Raw genomic sequence first — 17,532 nt, 5'->3', positions numbered from 1 at the left:
CATACCCTCTGATGTCTGCCTTCTTGCACTCGGCATGTTTCTGAGTGCCATCTCTGTCATTAGAGGTATCGTTCCTTTGAAGTCTGAGTAGTATTCCATTGGATTGCACTTTGAAAATCTATTTTCCTGTTGATGGTCATTTTTTCCCCAGTTTTGACTACTCTCAGTAAAGCAGCTGTGAGCATTCTTGTAGAAGTCTTTTTCTTTTTCTTTTTCTTTTTTTTTTTTTTTTTAGGATATCTGATTTTATCAGTATTTCTCTTGGGCCATCCCTGGGAGCACAGTTGCTGGGTATAATATAGTTACATGTTTAGTGTTATAAGAAACTGCCAAAGAGTTTCCCAAACTTGCTTGTATTATTTTATACCCCTGCCAGCGATGTAAAAGAATTCTAGCTGCTCTACATCTCACTAGCTTTGATATTGTCGGTCTTTTAAAGTTTCATTCCCCTGATGACTGATGATGTTGAATACTTCTTCAAGTGCTTTTGGCCATTTCTATGTAGGAGGAGTTTTTGTTTTGTTGCCAATTTATTTTATTTTATTTTATTTTATTTATTTTTGCGGTACGTGAGCCTCTCACTGTTGTGGCCTCTCCCGTTGTGGAGCACAGGCTCCGGACACGCAGGCTCAGTGGCCATGGTTCACGGGCCCACCTGCTCTGCGTCATGTGGCATCTTCCCGGACCGGGGCACAAACCCGTGTCCCCTGCATCGGCAGGCCGACTCTCAACCACTGCGCCACCAGGTAAGCCCTTTTTGTTGCCATTTTTTTAATTGTTGCTTTTTACTATTATGTTGTATAATTCTTTATGTATTCTGTATACGTCCTTTGTTAGATTTATCTAATAGGAATATTTTCTGATAGTTTATGGCTTGCCTATTCATTGTCTTCATGATTCTTTCTCGTTGAGTAGAAGTTTTTAGTTTTTTTTTTTTTTTGCGGTACATGGGCCTCTCACTGTTGTGGCCTCTCCCGTTGCGGAGCACAGGCTCTGGACGCGCAGGCCCAGCAGCCATGGCTCACGGGCCCAGCCGCTCCGCGGCACGCGGGATCTTCCCGGACTGGGACACGAACCCGCGTCCCCTGCATCGGCAGGCGAACTCCCAACCACTGCGCCACCTGGGAAGCCCGAAGTTTTTAGTTTTGATGAAGTCCAGTTTATCACTTTTTTTGGTAGTTAACATTTTTGGGGTCCTAAGAAATATTTTACTTACTTCAAGGTTACAACATTCTCTTCAATGTTTTCTTCTAAAGATTTGTAGATTTAACTTTTATGTCTAATTAATTTGGGGGTATGAAGATTACAATCGTGAAGCAAGGGTTAAGGTTCGTTTTTTCCTCCATATTGATTTCCAGTTGTTCTGACACCACTTTTGTGGAAAGACTTTCCTTTCTCCATTGGATTTCTTTGGAGCCTGGTAAGGCCAGCATTTGTTAGGAAGAAGTCATTGGTGACCTCAAAAAAATGGGGGAGTCTGGAGGGATGCCAAGAAAAAGAAAAGAAAGAGCCTTAACTAGACAGAAGAGAGTTTTAAGAGAAATTGATTAAAGCCAGATTATAGAGCACAGGAAGCAGATACTATAGAGAGGGTAGATATAAATCACACATCTAAGGAACTTGGCTATGAAGAGAAAGGTAAAAATAAGACCGAAATTCAAACAATCATGTTCAGGTCAAGCAATCAGAAGGATATTCATTATCAACAACAGGTTAGGGAAATAATAATGTTCACTTGGGAATTTAGAAGGCTCTGGCTGGAAAATGACTCAGATGACCTCCTTTTCTATAGAGACCTGGCCTCTTGCATAGAAAGTTCTCTGGCATTACAGAAGCCAGAAAAAGTTACTGGAAAATACACATTTATTGTGTAAATACCTATTCAGTATACAAGACTTTCTTGGCAGAAGTAAGGTATGGATAAGTGAGTGGTCTGAGTGAAACAGCTAGTCCACCCAGCAGGCTGTGAGCAGAACACCCAGGGGCTGCTGTGTCTGAGCCCTTGTGAAGAGGGACAGCTACAACCACTTGCTTTTCAATGTGAAAGTCTTCCTTAAACATCCACATGGATGAGGAGCACTGTGCAGCTATGTTCTTCAAATCCTCAGCTATGTGCTGTATCCCACATGGGACACTCTAAGGACCTATTACAATTTGTTCCCCAAAGCAGCTACTAGCAAGAAGGAAAGGAAAGAATAATAGCATTTCCAGCCAGGCAGGGCTGCTAGGTACTGTTGCACAGTCTGTGCACTATACAACTGTGTAACCCCAGGGGGTACTATTCCCATCCTAGCTCGGTGTTGTGCAGTACAATGACCTTGGTATCAAATGCTGCTCTGTGCTCTTGGTAAAAACAAGTTCACCGAGTCCTTGAAATCATCCTGTGAGATGGACATCACTGTGTCCATTCTGCAGTTGAAGAAACTGAGGCTCAGAGAGGCAAAGCCGCTTGCCCAAGATCACTCAGCTGGTAAGTAGCAGAGCTATAATTTGTAGATCTGTTGGCTCCAAAACAACATCTCTGTGGCCTTAAAATGTTGGGACTGACAATGATCATCTTTAGAAGGCAGGTTAGTACACTATTTGGGATGGAACCAGCGGCCTTCAGGAAGGGTATGGAATAAAAAAGAACATTGGACTGGAAGAGAGAGACGGGATGCAGGAGTAGGAACTAGCAGTGTGGCTAGCGGGTGATGGTGAGAAATCCGGGTTGGCAGAGGCTGGAGGCAGATGGTCCGGCCACCCAGGCACACACCCCCCAACATGGGAGAGAAAAGAGCCAGCTACAAGGTATCCAAACTGGTCCAGCCATGATTGGCTTAGGAAAAAGCCCAGGTGAGTTGATCCACTGAATCAGGGGACCCAAAGGAGAGGGGGGCTAAAGGGGGCTGGCCCATTGCTCCAAACCTGGAGCAGAAATACCCAGTTCTTGTTGGGATCCTACTGTGTCCTCTCAGAGAGGAAACCTGGCTCAAAAACAAAAATAACGGCTTACAATTTAGAGATCAAATTCTGATTCCCACATTTGCTGGCTGTGAGACTTCAGGCCAGTGATTGAATCTCAGTTTCTCACCTGTAAAATGGGATTACAGTATCAACATGGGAAATCGTTCTGAGGATTAAATGAGATGATGTAACTTGGGGGCATAGTCAGCACTTGGTAAACGTCAGTCAGTCCGTGGTTCAGGGCATGTTTGATGAGACGTGATCCTGGTGATAACAGTCCACTTATGGAATCTTCTAAGCTCCTGGCCTGCTGGCCGCTGCATTGGCCCCCGTCCTTCAGGTCCAGCCCTGGGAGCTCAGATGCTGCTAAGTCCACAGTGGGCTATTTATGCTCCTCTTGACATTTTCCTTTATCTGTTCCCACTCGACCTCTCTTTCCAGGACACAGTGCACATCAAGACAGCATACTTCTGTGGCCCAGTGACAAGCAGAGCTGTGTCATCTCAACTCGTGGTCTGAGCACTTCCAACTGTGAGCTCCTGGGAGGGGCAGTTAGGTCTCCTTTATTTTTGCATCTTCAGACTTGGACCCTCAAAGCCCCACCCCACCCCATAAACGTTGACTGGACGAATGGCCAGCTGGTGCACCCACTTGCCCAGGCCCTGCATTTCAGGTCTGGTGTGAACCTGGGGCTGAGGAGTTTCCACAGAGTTGGGTAAGGAGGCTCTGCCAGCGGAGGGCTCCAGTGGGACGGGGAGCTGGATTTAGCTATCTGCTTCCGAACCAGACCCTTGTTGCAAGCCATCCCTGGTGGGTGCTCTCTGCATGCATCAAAACCGTCGACTGAATAAGCAGATGCCTGGCGGTAACAGGCTGCCCAATTTCAGATGGCAGCTGAGCCCGGTGGGCACCTGGAGCACGCGTCTCCCTTGCACATGAGCTGCTCTGTCAGGCACAGACATAAACCTTCCCTTTTCCTGGGCAGTAAAAGAACAGAGCTTCTGAAAACGGTGGAAAAACAAATCAAGCAGGGCTGCACTACCGCGAACACTCTCTCTCTCCTCATAAAACAAAACGAGACTGGCTCTGCTATTCCATCTGAATTAGTCACTGGTCAGTGCCAAGGTGACTGGTTAAACACTTGAGGGAAGAGACCAAGGTTAAACAATAAGGTTACAAGGTTAAACAATAAAACTTGGAGGATAGCCTCTCATCAGAGATGAGGTAGGAAATGAAGAGTGTTTTCAGATTTCCAGTAAATAGGATGCTAAAATATTCAGCCATTTGGATATTGCCATGTTATCAATCCAATTAACCTTGCTTCATGCTACAAACTGTGTTCGGTGATACTGATGTGGTACAAAGTGACATGAAATGCCCCATTGCTGCGGATGATCCTGGATCAGAGAGAAAATACAGCTCCTGTAGTCCTGAGTTTTGAAAAGAAGTGAATTTCAATTCTCAAGTTATGAAGGCAGAGATAACCTATGATGTGGTTGCAAACAAAGATGATTTTCATTTTATGAGCAACATAAATTTGTCAAAATCATCAGCATGTAGGACTCCATATTCTGGATGATTAACAGTGATAATGGGAAATGAGTTTTAGTATTCCGTGGTTGAAATGACCCTATTAGTAATGAAATAAAATTGGTGCACTAAAACGTTTTCTTGAAGAAAGGTTATCCATTGAATAATGTCCACTGAATCTTATTACATTTTTTTTCAATTGCTTTGTAAATAGAGAAACAGATGTTTCTGGAACTCTGCTTTCTCATAATTTTTTTTTTTTGCTAATGATAAGAAGTATAAACAAGTATAAAGTACAAGTCAAGTGTGTTACTTGTCCTACTTCTGCTGTGTTTGAACATTTCCAGAAGTTGATTTTATGAATATTTTACTATCAAAAAAAAGACATGCAGGGCCTCCCTGGTGGCGCAAGTGGTTGAGAGTCCGCCTGCCGATGCAGGGGATACGGGTTCGTGCCCCGGTCTGGGAGGATCCCATATGCCGCGGAGCGGCTGGGCCCGTGAGCCATGGCCGCTGAGCCTGCGCGTCCGGAGCCTGCGCGTCCGGAGCCTGTGCTCCGCAACGGGGGAGGCCACAACAGTGAGAGGCCCGCATACCGCAAAAAAAAAAAAAAAAAAAAAAAAAAAAAAGACATGCAGGAGGGAAACTACCAAAATATCCAGGTAACTATTAGGTCTTTGGTTTTGTTTCAATTTAATTTATCTATCTCTTCTATTTATCTATATTTATATGTAATGGGAACATTTCTCACACCTCACTGCATTGGTGACTCTTCTATAAATATGACAGTGGCTGAAATTATTATTATTATTATTATTATTATTATTTTTGTGTGGTATGCAGGCCTCTCACTGTTGTGGCCTCTCCCATTGTGGAGCACAGGCTCCAGACACGCAGGCTCAGTGGCCATGGCTCTCGGGCCCAGCCGCTCTGCGGCATGTGAGATCTTCCCAGACCGGGGCACGAACCCGTGTCCCCTGAATCGGCAGGCGGACTCTCAACCACTGTGCCACCAGGGAAGCCCTGAAATTATTATTAATATATATACCTTCAAGGTTCTACGTGAAAAACTCATTAAAATTTTGGCAAGATAGCACAGAATCCAGAAAAAAGTTTTGATTTGGTATTTCTGTTTCAAATAAATGCAATTTATACACCAGTTCATCAGCAATCCTCAACCAAAAGCAAGGTGAAAACTTTGAAAAATATTTCCTAAAGTCTATGGAATTTATGGGACTTCCCTGGTGGGGTGGTAGTTAAAAATCCGCCTGCCAATGCAGGGGACATAGGTTTGAGCCCTGGTCCAGGAAGATCCCACATGCCTCAGGCAACTAAGCCCATGAGCCACAACTACTGAGCCTGTGTTCTAGAGCCCACGAGCCACAACTACTAAAGCTCATACGCCACAACTACTCTAGCCCACGTGCCTAGAGCCTGTGCTCCGCAACAAGAGAAGCCAGGGCAATGAGAAGCCCGCGTACCACAACGAAGAGTAGACCCCACTCGCCACAATTAGAGAAAGCCTGCGGGCAGCAACGAAGACGCAACTCAGCCAAAAATTAAAAATTAAATAATAAAATAAAAATTAAAAAAAAGAAAGTCTATAGAATTTAGGTGTCTGCTTTGAAGGAAAAAAGGAAGTAGTTCCCATTTAAATGGTTTCCAAAGTCACTGGAAAATAAAAAACCTATTATATTTGTGTTACTTATTTCAGGCTTAGGAAGGAAATGACAGAGTTCAACCTTTTCCTCATAAAATATTATCCTGTAACTTATAAACCTGACTATTACTACTTATGGGAAATGAGATATTTTCCTGACATGGTTTATAATTTAAGTATATGTGAGAGTCAAAATGATTTGATATCCTAACATAAATCATTACAGCTCTAGCTTTAGTAATAAAAGGAATTTATTGAATTAGGTGGTGGCTTGTGCCCATGAGTCCAGCTTTGAACAACAGAAATGCCAGGGTGCATTTACAGTGGGAGAAAGAGCCAGAGGAAGGGAATACTTCTCTCCATGTACAATCAGTGATGAAGATCCAGAGGATGCCCAGGGGATGAAGTGAGGGGGACTAGACCGAGGCTGGGCACAGTCGTGATGACATTTCCTCACTCACCTGTTCATCCCAATTAAGGCCATCAACGCCTGTACCTTGTGGGGTGTGGTGTCTGTGGGTTCCACACCTTCTTCCCATCCGTGTCCTCTATTTCCTGTTCCCCTAGGAGACCCTAGAGTCAAGAACCCTTATGTTGTATTTTTAAAAATTTTATTGAAGTATAGTTGATTTACAGTGCTGTGTTAATTTCTTCTGTACAGCAAAATGACTCAGTTACACATACATATATTTATCATATTCTTTTCCATTATGGTTTATCACAGGATATTGAATATAGTTCCCTGTGCTGTACAGTAAGACCTTGTTGTTTATCCATTCTGTATATACTAGTTTGCATCTGCTAATCCTTCCCTAATCTACCCACTCTCCCCCTTGGCAACCACAAGTCTGTTCTCTATGTCTGTGAGTCTGTTTCTGTTTCATAGATAAGTTCATTTGTGTCATATTTTAGATTCCACATATAAGTGATATCATATGGTATTTGTCTTTCTCTTTCTTACTTACTTCACTTGGTATGATAATCTCTAGGGCCATCCATGTTGCTACAAATGGCATTATTTCATTCTTTTTTTATGGCTGAGTAATATTCCATTGTATATATGTACCACATCTTCTTTATCCATTCATCTGTCGATGGGCATTTAGGTTGTTTTCATGTCCTGTAGAGCCAAGAACCTTAACTGTGAAAGCCTGGCACATTGCAATATTCCAGAATAAATATGTATATGTCCTGAGGACTTTGCTAGTCATGATGGGACATACAGTAAAAGAGAGATTCCTACCAATAGAAGCTCACAAGCCAGTCAGAGAAAGAATGCAGACAAAATAAATCAGTAACACAAGGTGGGATGTGGTAAATCCCTGAAAGATAAAGACCTGAATTATTACAGGAATGAAGAAAAAGAATGGGAGAGGAGGAGGAGAATGTAGAAGTTATCCAATAGATGGGGATCAGATGTCTGATAGCGGATCAGATGTCTGATAGAAATCTTTTTTACGTGCACTATAATGACACCATCAATTGGGGGTGGGAGTTAACTGCTTAGACTACAGATTCTAAGTGTTTTTTTTTCCTCCTTGTATCTCTATTCTGCCAGTCATTCAATACCTGGCCAAAGCAGCACTCTGGAAAAATCAGGTAGGCTGAATACCTGAATGTGGATGGAACCGCTGACAGTGGATGAGGGGTCAGACTCCCCGGGGACTGGAGGGAAGAGGTGGGCACCGGGCAGGACGGTTTCTAAGCAGAGGAAACGACTGCGGTGTTAAGAGAGCTGCAGAATGCTGCTGGACAGGAGGGCTGGGGGAGGGGAGGGGGCAGTGGAGAGGAGGTTAGGAACCCGGGACAGACGGTGGAGGATCCTGACCCCCTTTGTCAGCCGGTTCAATTACACTCCCCCGTCAGGACTGGCTGTGACCTGTCACCCCCTCCTCGGAGCTCCTCTGACCCCCAGGGCTAGGCTGGGCTCCCCTCAGCACCCCGGCTCCCCTCCCCCTGCACCCATCCCGAGCCCAGGCACGCTTTATTCACTGGCTCGTCCCGCCCCCCTCCTGGTGAGACCGTAGGCCTGTGTGGACAGGGACAGGGATGCTCTTCACCTTCCAAGTCTCAGCACCAACCAATAGCTGTTGAGTGAACGAATGAACACCAGCGGTGGGTCCCACGGACATTTCTGAAAGAGGGAGGGGGTGTGTGATGGGAGGAGTACTTCCAGGAGGTTTCGCGGAGGCAGGAGACAGGGCTTCAGGTGTAACCTTGAACCTTGAACCTTGAAAATAACCTTGAACGTGGACGTCCGTGGAGCAACTCCTGGCAAGACCTAGGGCTGAGCTGATGTGGGCTTAGGGCTGATAGGGGTGGGGGATGATGAGAAGAGTGGGGCTGGTCGCATTGGAAGAACCAACAGAACTCGGTGGCTGAGAGCAAGCAAAAATAGGCCAGTGGATAAGGCCCAGGCAGACAGTCTGACTTCAGCAGTGAGGGAGACAGAAGAGCAAAAAAGCAAGCTGAGAGGAGCCGGGTATCCAGGGAAAGGAGCTGGCGGCAGAGAGGGAGCAAGGTGGGAGAGAGAGCAGCGCGGCCCGAAGGAGTCTGATTGAACGCACCGCCCATTTGCAGATGCATCGGGAGGGATGGGCGGTCCAGGTGGGGGGACAGGAACAAGGGCAGGGACCAGGTGTCCTGGAGGTCCTGCAGCAGAGCCTCGAGCGTGGGAGAGCAGGAGTTCTCCAGCCCCGTCCTGCGTCACCAGATTCCTGTTCACCCCGAAAGGAGGCTGTCTTCCCAGTCGACAGAAAATGGAAGACTCATAATGGTCTTTGCATCGCAACAGGGAACAATACATAACTGTAATTTCCAAGAGCTTGTTTCTCTTAAGGGAACATACACCAGCATTTCTAAGCCTATATCGTTGGATTGCTTTGAGTTCTGCTGGAAAATGGTGTGGAGTCAACCTATGGGGTTTATTTTAATTTTTGCAGTGATGAATGACCATCCCCTGTGGTTTAAAGGTTATTTGAGTATCCCTTTTGGTAGAAACCTGCAAAATCAATCTGTGGTTAGCACAGCTTAGCTGTTCAAAAGTGATCATTTTAAATTCTATTTCAGGAGAGGGGAGGCAATGGGCTGGCACGTGGGAAGGGACGCTTGCCCCAGTGTCCAAGGTGTGGAGGTCTCAGCTGTGCTGGGCCTCAGGGGTCAGCTGGTTCTGGACTCTGGGAGAGGCAGGCATCCTCTGCCCCTGTGTTTATCCATCTGTGAAATGGGACACTGCTTGTCCTGTGCTCCCCTTACAAAGAAAGCACAATGATGTATAGATCCTAAAAGAGGGTTCTTTCTGTCCAGTGCCTAAAAAGAAGGGCATGGGACTGCATGAACTGACTTAGAAAGATGTTCAGGATGACTAGGGGTAAAAAAATATATATACATATACTGTCTATAATATAAATACACATACGTTATGATAAATTTTATAAAGTCATGGTAATTATTATGTAGATATTCATATATGCATAAAAACTCAAGGAAATCCACATAAAATAATAACTGTGATTATTTCTGGGGTGCATGATTACAGGGGACATTTGCTTTTGCCTCATATTTTTTACCATTTGTATTTTTACAAGCTTGCATTTCTTTCATAATCAGAAAAAAATTTTGTTGCAAGTATAAATAGATCAGTGAAGAAGGTTCTCGGCCTGTGGAAGCCCATTTTGGTCCAGTGATCAATGGATACTCTTAACCACCGGCTTCATCGTCTCTGGAAAAACTCTGACACAGCTAGGGTTGCAAGACCTCAAATAGCCTTTCCCCCAGACAATTTACTTTTAATGTTCCCACTTCTTATCCTGGGGCTCTAATGCCAACTGGCTGTCAGAGTCCTGCTGATGTCAGTTCACGCCAGATGCCCACACACAACGGGAGTTTGTCAAACTTTTAAAGCCCACTATGGTTTTCTCTTATGGAAAAATGCCTCCTCCCCAAGACTAAGGAAGTATTTAGAAAAACACATTTCCTTGCCTAAAAATGGCTGGAGAGCAAGCTTTTTTTTTTTTTTAATGCCAAGAGATTTAAAAATTAAGATTAGGCAAGATTTGTGTTTCTCCAAACAGGAGTTAAGAATCAGGGCGGTGGCAGGCACGTGTCAGGATGCCCTAGGACCCGGTTCTGAAGGGTCCTGCAGGGCTCATTGGAGCCGACTCAAGCTCTGCATTATGTGTTGTCTGGGTCTGTTGTGAGTTGGGGTACAATTATGATGAGTAGGGTGGAATTAGTGCAGCTTTCTCAATTATTGCTGACTAAAGTGAATTCTGGTGTGTGGTAACTAGGCTGTAACTTTTAAGATACTTAGGAGGACGATAAAAACACATTCCTAATACTCCCCGGGCATATGGAGGATGCGCTGTGAAGGAGTGACAGGAAACTCACTTTCAAAACTCCGCCCAGTTTACTATATTAAAGTATTTGAATCTCGCTATTCACCTTGATTGGTAGTATTCAAAATTCCTGCATCTCTCTTTCCATTCTGCTCACTTTGACTCACACAACGCTGCATCTTACCATGTTCATGTCCTTCTTAGACTCCGAAAGTTTGATGCGGATTTGATAGTTGAACGACATCTTCTTGGAAGTCTAGAGAACCTTTAGAAAGCACTAGTAAAAGTTGGTGATCGCCACAAGAACCCCTGAGAGAAAAGTTTCATTTCATACTAGGTTTAGTGTGAATTATTTACAGAACACAACATTTTTAAAAAGTAGATGGACGCATCTCTCCTTCCCCCGATTCCAAACAAAGAACACTGTCAAAGCATCACATCTTCTAGCAACAAAGCCACCAACAAATCTGCTGTGTCAGTCCAGACTAAGAGGGCTGTTTGATGCAAAGGTGATTTGCAGCATCAGATAGGCATGAAAAAGGAAGTCATTGTGTTGCGGAGACTGAGGCTCGAAACTGAGAGGTTTGTTACCCATCACACGGTCTGTTATTATCCAGCCGGGAACGGAACTCTTTACCTCTCAGCCAGACCTCCTTCCGCTGCACCAAACTGCCTGCTTACCAGGGCCGTGACTCGCTACCCCTGTTGGGGAGCACTGGCATTTTCAGCAAGGCCTCCAGATGCTGACTGTGGGAATTTCAGGCATTGAGGAGGGGCTGCACAGGGAGATTTCTGGGCTCACAGACCTACTGGAGCTCTTCCAAATCCCTGCCCTCGGTGATTATTCGGCTGTGTTGCTTCCCCTTGGAAAACCATGGCTCGCTTTTCAGCAAGGTTGGACTTGAATGAGACATCATGTACTCGGGCCTCCAGAGTTGGAGGATGCACACTCAGTTTTCTTTGATTAATTGGTGAGAAGGTCGAGTACTGTGTATGTGGCCTTTATCCTATTTCAAGGGTACCTTGTCACATCATCACCATTTACTCAAGGCAGTGATGTATTGGAGCTGATTCCTGCCTGATCACCAGAGCCCAACTGTGTATCTCACTTCAACTCTGGTTCAGTGACTTCACACGGGTATCTTGAAATAGCACGTGGAGAGAACACTTACATCACGCAAAAAATAAAAGTGAAAATCAGGGATTTTTTTTTCCTTAGAGAGCCTATTTACTAGCACACGATTGGCCCCAAGTATGCATTTTTCCCCTAGAGCAAGAAACTTTATTCATTTGGTAAACCATTACCAAGTTTTGCTTGATACATAGTAAGCACACAATGGATGTTCATAAAGGAATGAATGAATGAATGAATGAATGGGCCTCTTCTGGATATATACAGCATTCCATGCTGGTTTTTGAGACTCACCTGGGTGTGAAATTATGCTAATTTTGGATTCTCTATCCCTTTTTGTTTTATCTTGTATTCATCTTAGTCTCCCTAATACCAGCTCAGGATGTGGGGGGCTTTCCTACAGATGTCTTTCCAGTGTCCCCTTTTCAGGCAAGTGAAAAAATCAAACATTCCCTCTACTAAAATGAGGAAGCATGATTTAATTGTCACAAAAGATGATTTTGGCTTTGATGGTACAATATGAAGGAAAACATTTTTATGTATTACAGGTTATTTTTATTTTTAAAAGCAGAAGCAAATTCCAAGTGGAAGAGCTAAACTATCTGGCATAGTCTCATTAATATGCTGCTCTGATTACTAGCTCCAGAAATGATAAAGGATCGGTTTTAAAACTGATGTTCAAATTCAATATGATTGTGCTTTGCATCTTGTTCCAGTAGAGTCTCTTGCTGGTTTGCTTGTCGGGAGCCAAGAAAAGCAGCAATTTTTGCTTTGGAAAATCCTGTGAATATTTATATAGTGTCTCTAAGCTGCAGGGAATTTAAGAAGCTCAGAAGAATTTTGCAAAGTTTTTAAAGCAGGGAGTCACTGTATTGCCATGACTAGGAATACATTGTGTCAGACTTGAAATTGTGTGAGTGCTTTCCATTATTCTCTTGGACCTGGCCTTTTGAACGTTCCTGAAGTAATTTGACGTGGTGGTTTCTACTTCCTCCAAGTATTCCATTCAAGATTATCTGCACTAGTTTGCTAAACTTCCACCAATAAAGGCTGAGAGTGTTGGTTTTGGCTTTTCATAAGTACTTGTCAAAATCAGGCAACCCTCCCCCCCTCCAAAATAATTATAGACCAGACATCACCGCTCATGTAACTTAGCCTCAAAATTCTGTTGTTCTTGGTTGACTCTTACAAACAGAATATTGCTTGAAGGAAGCTGGAGACGAAAGTTTTTATACTATATTATCCCATTTATATAAAGTTCAAAAACAGACAAAATTAATCCCTGGTGTTAGAAGTCCACATGGTGGTTACCCTTTCGGGGACGGGGACAGAAGTGACAGAGGAAGCTTCGTGGAGTTCAGGTGATGCTCTGTTCCTTGCTCTGTTTTCTGGTTATACAGGTGTGTTCACTTTGTAAAAATATATCAAACTACAAACTCACGACTTGGGTACATTTCTGTATGTAACTTACATTTCAATACAGAGTTTACTTTTTAAAAAAAACAAAACTGGCTGTTTCTCTTTAAAAAAAGAAACAAAGCTGATTCTTTTTGAGATTCTGAAGAGTTTCAAAGAGTGATTCTAAGTGAACAAGATTGGCTTCCAAGAGGATGTTACTGCAATGAGCCAGTGACTGAAAAGGGAACAGAATCCTTACATAGAAAGACTTGGTTGTACCATACGGACTCTGCCACCTGACTCTATGAAAGAAAAACTTGCACTGCATGGGGTTCAGCAATTTTTCTCAAGGGACAATTTCATGCTCCCCCACCCGAGGGGTTGTTTGTGATTAAGAACCCAACATTGGGGCTTCCCTGGTGGCGCAGTGGTTGAGAGTCCGCCTGCCGATGCAGGGGACACGGGTTCGTGCCCCGGTCGGGAAAATCCCACATGCCGCGGAGCGGCTGGGCCCGTGAGCCATGGCCGCTGAGCCTGCGCGTCCGGAGGCTGTGCTCCACAACGGGAGAGGCCACAACAGTGAGAGGCCCGCGTACTGCAATAAAAAACAAACAAACAAAAAACAAACAACCCCCCCCCAACATTGTCTTTCTGCTCTTAAAATATGATTGGAAAATAAGAAAGACATTTAGGGGGTCATATAGTTAGGTCTGTGACGATATTAGAGGCTCCTGTTCTGGTGTCTTTTCACCCCATCCTAAAATCCACTCAGGAACGCTGAGCTAACTAGAAGTGGCCGGCTAGCATTAGTCAATAAATAGCTTGGCTCAGCTGAAGGTTAATGCAATGCCAGATCAATAAGAACTCTGAAAATTATTTCTTTATTTCCTTCTATGGCCGGTAGACCTCCACGAAGGACAGGATGTCAGCCTTCAGTCAAGGAGGCCTGGAACGTTTCATTATTCTGAATCGAGACGTTGAGAGAGGGCAAATGTAAACAGTTCCCAGTTCCTTCTGGATGTGATGTCAGATTTTCATTTTCAAATGGAATAGGCTCGGAGAAGGTTTGGCAAAAAAGGCCCAGTCCTCTCAACCAAAGTTTTTTTTTTTTTTTTTCCTGGAGGGAGACTTAGAAATGAGGACCATGCTGTCATTTAGAACTATTAGCTGAAACTGCAGCTTTTAGGAAATGATAGGTGGTTATCTTTCATAATCTTACATACTCAAGGAAAAATGAAAAGTATATTGAAAGATAGGAGGAAACATTTTGGGGAAAGATATTAACAGTTTGGTCCGTGTGACCTTCTAATAATTCATATGGATGGCTCTTCGGTTTCAAGTTTATGGCTATATCAGACTGAAATGAAACTCCTTTCAGTATCTTGTGACCTTACAGCCCCACTGTTCACCATGACCTGGCTGCAAGGGCTTCGAGGCTCGGGAAAGCAACAGCGCAGGTACTAAATGGGGAATAATATACTTTCTAAAGCTAATAACCCCTCCAGCCAGTTAGGAAGTCCACGTGGACATATGATGTCTGTCTCGACTTTTCAGAAGTGAGGGGAGCGTAAAATTATAGAGTCATCGCGGATTTCTTTCTTTTTATGATTAACCTCAAACTGATCACTGAAGCCGATGTCTGTGCCCTCATGGTCCGAGGGCTCCTTTTCTGAATGTCAGGTGTGGAAAGACATCTACACCTCAGGAGCATTTCATGCTCTGCTTATTTTCCTGGAAACTCCTGGCTGCTGGATGCCCAGCAACATTTCCTGAGGGGGAAGCAATCTGGGACCAGAGAGTGGTTAGCTTTTCTTCTTTTATTTTAGGAAAATAAAAAACTACAGAATTCCTCTATCTCAAGACAAAAGTAAATTCAATTACAATGTCATCCATCCAGGAAAACTGAAAGGACAGGTCTATCATTTCATCCATTTCCCAAGTGTGCTTGTTTGGTTCTTTCTCCCCCAGAGCTTTTTGTTCTCCCATTCTTTCTGTACAATCCTGATGGAATATTGGCTCGCTGGGAATGAATTCTTGGCATTTCCCATTTGTTTGTTTTTCCCAAATTACTCAAGAGAGTGGAATGGTATGTTCCAGCACAGGGATGGTCTCCTGTGGTGATGGGTGAGTTTTCGGAAAGGTGCAGTTACGTGAGCAACTGACTCCACAATCTCAGCAGACCGTCAAAGAGCTCCGTGGAAGCCAGGCCTCCCATGTGAGGGCTGAGCCTCCAAATTTCACTGCTGCTTGTTTGTCTTCCATGGTTTTCCCACCTCTCTTCCTCTGACCCCCTGCACTTGGGACAGATTTCAATTATAGCAAAGACTGTGTTCCTGTGAACAGGCTTTTTCTGTGCCCCATCCAAGCTCTCTCACACTTCTTCTAGCTATAATACAATAATAGTATTCATATACATGTACATATATATATATATATATATATATATATATATATATATATATATATACATACATACCACAGCTTCTTTATCCATTCTTCTGTCAATGGACACTTCGGCTATTTCCATGTCTTGACTATTGTCAATAATACTGCTATGAACATTGGAGTGCATGTATCTTTTCAAATTAGTGTTTTTGGTTTTTTGGGGTATATACCCAGGAGTGGAATTGCTGGGTCATAGGGTAGTTCTATGTTTAGTTTTTTTAGAAACCTCCATACTGTTTTCCACAGTGGCCGTGACAGTTTACGTTCCCACCAACAGTGTACGAGGGTTCCCTTTCTCCACATTCTCACCAACATTTGTTATTTGTGTTCTTTTTGATGATAGCCATCCTGACAGGTGTGAGGTGATATCTCATTGTGGTTTTGATTTGAATTTCTCTGATGATAAGCCATGTTGAGAATATTTTCATGTGCCTGTTGGCCATTCCCATGTCCTCTGGACAGATCTCGATTACAGCAAAGACTGTGTTCCTGTGCAGAGGCCTTTCTCTGTGCCCTAATCACGCTCTCTCACATGTCCCCAGCTAGCTCTCTGTTAAGTCCAGTTCTCCACTTAAATATCACGTCCTTTTGAAGCCTGTCTTGGCCTCTCTCTGTGGAATTGAAGTCATGGATCCTGTTATCTTGGGAAACTCTCCCTTGGTTTTTCCTTCACAGTGCTAACTCTTTACATGCCTTTTTACTTAATTGATTTTGTCTATTTCCCGACCTAGAATGAAAGGACCATGAATTCTCAGACTAGGCCTCTTTGTCCACTGCCCTATCCAGGGTCTGGCATGGTGCCCACTACATGGCAGACACTTGGCAGATATTTGCAGGCATTTAATTTTCCTCTATCACCTACATGAAGGTTGTAATTCCCGGACAAACCAAATCCGTCAGAACACTCTACCAGGAACAGTTAGAAGCTGGCCAACAATCATGTGACAGACTTCAGCTGCTCTTTTCCAAAACAACTTTTTGGATGAGTAAATTCAACTTTATAATTTTTCAAAGTGATTAGATATGGACTTTAACCAAAGGTACCAAAACTTCCTTCAAATTTTATCTTCCAGGTAGGGCTAATTCTACTACAAATGCTCTATTCATTCTACTGCTGATTAAAATTGGGTTTTACAGAAATAGATGCCTAGACATAGAAAACAAACTAAGGTTACCAAAGGGGAAGTGGGGGGGGCGGGTATTAGGAGTTTGGGGTGAACATATACACACTACTATATATAAAATAGACAACCAACAAGGACCTACCGTATAGCCCAGGGAACTACACTCAGTATTTTGTAATAACCTATAAGGGAAAAGAATCTGAAAAAGAATCTGAATATTCAGAATATAACTGAATCACTGTGCCGTACCCCTGAAACTAACACAGCATCGTAAATCAACTATACTTCAATAAAAAATAAATTTCACTGGGTTTTAAATTCATGAAATAATAATTGTTTCTGATAAATCAAGTAAAAGTAATGAATTTATATAACTTATGTCCCTCTGGTAACAGGCTTGGCCAGATAAGAGTAAGACAATCGTTTTGTCTCTTCTGCACCAAATTTCCACCTTTCCTTTCTCAGTGGCTCCCCTCCGCGTTCCACTTCCCTCTGGTGCTCAGACCTGTTCTTGTGTTCTTCCTCTCTCTCTCTCTCTTTTTTTTAAAATTCATTTATTTATTTTTGGCTGTGTTGGGTCTTCGTTTCTGTGCGAGGGCTTTCTCTAGTTGTGGCGAGTGGGGGCCGCTCTTCATCACGGTGCGCGGACCTCTCACTGTCGTGGCCTCTCTTGTTGCGGAGCACAGGCTCCAGACGCGCAGGCTCAGTAGTTCTGGCTCACGGGCCCAATTGCCCCGTGGCATGTGGGATCTTCCCAGACCGGGTCTCGAACCCGTGTCCCCTGCATTGGCAGGCAGATTCTCAACCACTGCGCCACCAGGGAAGCCCTCTTCCTCTCTTAATATAAAAATTAGTCTTTGAATCCTTTACTCACTCCAAAGAATGCATAACTTCTTTAAAAATCATTGTCCCATCTCAGGATGTTTAGAATATTAGAATCGAAGTGACATAATGGATTAC

This window comes from Mesoplodon densirostris, chromosome 15 (assembly GCF_025265405.1).
Source record: "Mesoplodon densirostris isolate mMesDen1 chromosome 15, mMesDen1 primary haplotype, whole genome shotgun sequence".
NCBI lineage: Eukaryota > Metazoa > Chordata > Mammalia > Artiodactyla > Ziphiidae > Mesoplodon > Mesoplodon densirostris.
The sequence above is the reverse complement of the archived record's forward strand: the minus strand, read 5'-3'. Positions refer to the sequence as shown.